The sequence below is a fragment of the Papaver somniferum genome, chromosome 8, assembly GCF_003573695.1.
Source record: "Papaver somniferum cultivar HN1 chromosome 8, ASM357369v1, whole genome shotgun sequence".
Classification (NCBI taxonomy): Eukaryota; Viridiplantae; Streptophyta; class Magnoliopsida; order Ranunculales; family Papaveraceae; genus Papaver; species Papaver somniferum.
In genome coordinates, this window is record NC_039365.1 from 149,991,277 (window position 1) to 149,996,019 (window position 4,743).

A 4,743-nucleotide genomic window follows, 5' to 3' on the forward strand; every position below is an offset into this window, starting at 1 on the left:
TGCTTCGGGTCATGACCGAGGTAACCCTCGGTGTTTCCTTTGATGAGACTTTGGTTTTTCCTACCTCTAGTATCTTCTCAATTTTTAATCCTTTTCTGCATAGGGAAATAAATAAGGAGAACCAAAGATATCCACGAGGATCGGGTTAGCGCCATTCGTACCCGCAAGACCATTGGAATAGAAGGAAATGAGCTGCCCAAGGGCCTTAATAGAAGAGAAATATAAAGACTTCATCGGTCTAGTTTTTGCAATACAAATCCTCTAATAAACGATCATGAATCTTGTTTTCAGACTACTTTTGAAAAAGAACTCTTGAAAAGGAAGATCCGTCGCGAGGACTCATGAATCTGTATTATTAAGTCTTAGTTGAGGAAAACACCTCACGTGCAAATCTGTGATAGATAGCCGCGAGTTTGTCTGCTTTGAAATGGTGTTTGTGAAAATGAAGACCATGAACCCAGAATAAAAAAGGTTTTGAAAGCACGCTGAACCCAGAATAGGGCACAACCATAATGCGTGTTTTAAGGTGAAATCACAGGATAAGATAAATCTTTTACCGGGACAAAGTCCCTGTTTCTAGCGCCAAATTGTGAACACGTAAATCACGAAGCCATCCACGTGTTCACAAACAATATTCGCATGCATCCTAATTCTAGAATTGTACAACGTATGCGTAACGGGATGATTATATCGATTCATCGACTCGAAGCCTCCGGGCTTGTCATTGTCTAGTCGAATATTATCATAAATAATGTTCGTATAAAGGAATAAATCGAGAATCAAGTATAATATAAAGCATATGAAGTTTAACGCTGAATGTAAGGTACGGAAATGTAAATGAGACAGATTTACGTGGTTCGGCACTAAGGCCTACGTCCACGGGGTTTGGTGTTTCACTATGTATTGAATGGTTACAAAGATAGTCGAATGACTTTAGAATACACATAGGTCTGCGGAAGTAGGGGGATTACTTACTCTTCCTATTTCTCTCTCCTATGTTCTCCTGTCATTGCTCTCCCAAAATGGTCTATCCTCCTCTCTTAGTGGAGAGGGGTATTTATAGGGATGGAACATGGGTCCCATCTCTGAGGTGCCGTCGTAATCTTATCTTCTTGTGCTTTGTGCCTATTACGCAGAGGTTTTCGGCATATGTCGCGGCCTGAGCTTGAATACGAAGGGTTATCCTCGCTTCTTCCACGAGTTGATCGACACGTGTATATCTCTTGGGTATTTAATGCGGGTAGATGGATGTCTGCTCGTGTCAGACAAGTGTCTCTTTGTCTGGTCATATCTGTGTCAGCCTAACTTCCTCTCGGCCGTTGATCTGGGATCTTCCTCGGGATTAGGTGTGTTAATACCCAAGGGGTATTATCTGGTGCTCCTCTGAACCATCATACCTCTGTGGTCCTCTGTCCCTGACCGTCGGATCTGCTGACCGATGGCATCTTCTGATGAGATGCTTGCTATCATGTTTTGATGTCTTGCTTCGCATGCCTTCCACGTGTCTCTTTCTGTACACGTGGTGGATGATGAAAGGTGTACATACAATTTGATTTTCAGAAATTGTTCATCTCACATTTATTTAGAGGATTGAAGGTCGATTAATCATTTAATCCTCGGACAAAGAGTAACAATGAATTCAATGGGTCTAGTTTTATGATTTAAACACTTACATGTGCAATCAAAACATGGGAAAATAAATACAAAATTAAAGAAAAAACAACCTAACTTTACGGAAAGAATTCAGATGAAAACTTTACTAATAAACAACATTAGTTACCTGTAAAAGTCGAATCCCGTATAAAGAGAAAACCCAAGCAGGAGTACGTTTCAGTAGTCACCAAACCAGAAGCTCCACAATATGATTTTCAATCCATTGAAAATAGTAGAAATACATGACAAGAGGTTTAAAAATTCAGGTCACAACAAATTCCTACTCACTTTTAGAATGCTCAATCACTATAATCTTCACATTTTTTATCAATGTTTGAACCACCTTGGGAGTTTAGACTTCCATATCCTATTACACTTTTTCTTTTACGTATTCATTGAGTTCAAAACAACAAAAATGAATCAACCAGATTATTTCTCTACTTCCTCAGAGAAAATACATTCCTAAATAAGCATTCCCAAATAAGCTAAACCATAAATTAATAAATTATACATGGAATTTTGCGTCAGATTTGATTTAACAATGCATCTGCAGAATAAGAAAAACAAAAACTGTACAGTCTTAATAAATATTAACTAACATGTAAATGCTGGAATACGTCGCACCCGACACCAGTCTCCTCTAATGTCCTTTTTCTCTTAAGAACCTCTTGAGTACCAAACAATAAATTTAAATTGCACAGATTAGTTGTCAACTCACTAATAGCCAACAACCGATACAATCCCATCAAGTAAAAAGAACTAAACAACATAAATTATACATATAATCATCAGTTACGACTTAAAAAAAAACTATACATTCCTGGACTTAAATCTGTTGTGCAACTCTTTTCCATTATTGCACTTTTAAGCCTCTGGAAATTCATCCTGGCCTGTTCTGGTTCACAAATTGGGCGTGCTGGAAATGCTATCGACTGTAATGATCCTGTAGGCATTAAAAATGCAATCCAAATAAAAATAAAGTACCGAATAGGAATGTGATCTTATTATCGAATTTTTGAAATATGCATGTACCTGCATCGGTATTTTCGAGCATTCCACGTCTTATCTTGTTTCTTCTCTCCAGCATCACGCACTTAACTTCATATGATTTACTCTTGCTTGTTCAGGAGTCACTGGCTCTACATCCAAAAAGGGTTTCACAATTCTACCCAAGGACTGCATGAATCATATGTAAAGGTCAATACCAAAGCATGCATGACATCAGTTAAAGCATCTACTATCACGAAAAGTCCACACCCGAGCACCTGCATTTTTTCCCTTGCGCACTCCATCACCTGGTCTGGCACCCCATCCATTATCAAGTCAGTTGAACACCTCAGGTATTAAATAAATCGATTTGTTTCAACACTACGAAATGGCACAGTAAAGGAAACTCTTATATTCATCACGGAAAAAAACCCAAATCAATCAAAAAAATAGTACAAACCTAAATCGCATGTAACTCTTATATTCATCACGGGAAAAAAAAATGATCTTTGTATTATTTATAATTGAACATCTACAAAAACAACGGGGTATTACGAACAGCAGATCAAAGAGTAAAAAATTAGATCAAAAGTGAAAATTTACTCACCTGAGGTAGCCTGGAAACATGAAGCGAGGAAGGGAACAAAATAATGCCTGAGAGTCCGAACGATCTGTTAAATAACCTGTTAATAGACCAATCAAACAAAACCCAAATCAATCAAAAAAAATAGTGAAAATCTAAATCATAGGAAACCATCCAAAAAGAAAATTTGGTTATTCGGCCTGCGCAAGGGCCTTATATAGAGAGATATGAGCCTAGAAAAACTCCAAAAATATAATTTTATCTTAAGAAATAATATCGTACCATTAAATTTTATCATTATATTTTGATTTTGTCATTACGTCGTTATATTTTAATATCCACATTTATGTCGATATCTTTCTTTTGATATCATATCCTTTTTTTTTTCTTGGTGCGATCCGTTTTTGTTTCTTTTTTTTTTCTGTTTTTTTGGGATGTCATATTGTTTGGTAATTTATGCTTAATTTCAATGTCACAGCACTTGCATCAAAATTATTGATTAATGATGTTGTATTTTTTTTTTGTATAGGATAAAAAAGCCCTATTATAAGCCGCCGAAAGAAGATTACTCGATTTATGCGTGACATCTACAACTACAAACCAGATATTTTCTTTTTTTTTTAATCGTTGTTCTAAATTTAATCAGCGATCTAGTTAATTAATGTTATATGAATGTGTAATTGCAACAATTTAATTTAAATATTATATGCATGATCGGTATTTTGGAGTTGTACAGGGGGTTAGTCCTCGAGTGATTTCGGGGGAGTTGAATGTATTTTAAATCTCAGGGATTTTGAGAGAGTGTGGGGAGTTTGAGAGAGTTTTGTGTTTTTGAGTTCAGAGAGTTTGGGGGAGTGTAGGGAGTTTGAGAGAGTTTATTAGAGGGAGTTTGGGGGAGTTCATTCCTAACTCATTCTCTTTTAAGAAACAATAAACCCTTATTTGCAAATAACATTGATCTTTAATCAAAAGAAAAAAATAAATGAAAATGATCATTTCTCTGTATCAATAGTATGTTATTTTGTGCAACGAGATAATTTTTTTTCCCTTCAATTTAACGGTCTCCATACAATTCTAACTCCCTTTATTCACGAACATTTTCCCACGTATCATCCGCTATACTCTTTCTCCATGCATTAGCTTCTTGACGTTGTTGTTCTTGAGTTTGTTGTGTCAAAATTTCATCGTCATTTACAAGCGTTGATGGATGACTATCTTCCTCTTCCTCAACCGGAAACTCATCTGAGCGGCATTCTTTTCGTAAGAAGTTGTGTAGGTCTGCACAAGCTGTCATTATCTCCGCTTGCACCTGATACGGAAATGGAGGTTGATACTTAAAGATCAAGAAACGAGACTTCACAACACCGAACAATCTTTCAACTACATTCCTCAAAGAAGCATGACGCATGTTAAATAATTCTTCAGCCTTTTTCGCATGATTACCCGTACCAGAAAATTCTTTCAAATGATAATGTTGGCCACGAAATGGTGTTAAATAATATTGTCGGTTTGCAAACCCA

The 4,743-nt window shown here is 36.5% G+C and overlaps 1 long non-coding RNA gene across 2 annotated transcripts; it reads right to left on the minus strand.

Annotated features, from left to right (window-relative positions):
• Positions 1-2,216: 2,216 nt before the first annotated feature.
• Positions 2,217-3,316, minus strand: LOC113303417. Of its 2 annotated transcripts, none has more exons than XR_003337469.1 (4): positions 3,248-3,312; positions 2,919-2,953; positions 2,686-2,829; positions 2,217-2,596 (listed from the first exon to the last, which is right to left on the minus strand). It is a non-coding gene; the product is annotated as an uncharacterized LOC113303417 (long non-coding RNA). The 2 variants fall into 2 exon arrangements; XR_003337468.1 differs by having other exon boundaries at positions 2,218-2,596; positions 2,919-3,021; positions 3,248-3,316.
• Between the last annotated feature and the right edge of the window lie 1,427 nt (positions 3,317-4,743).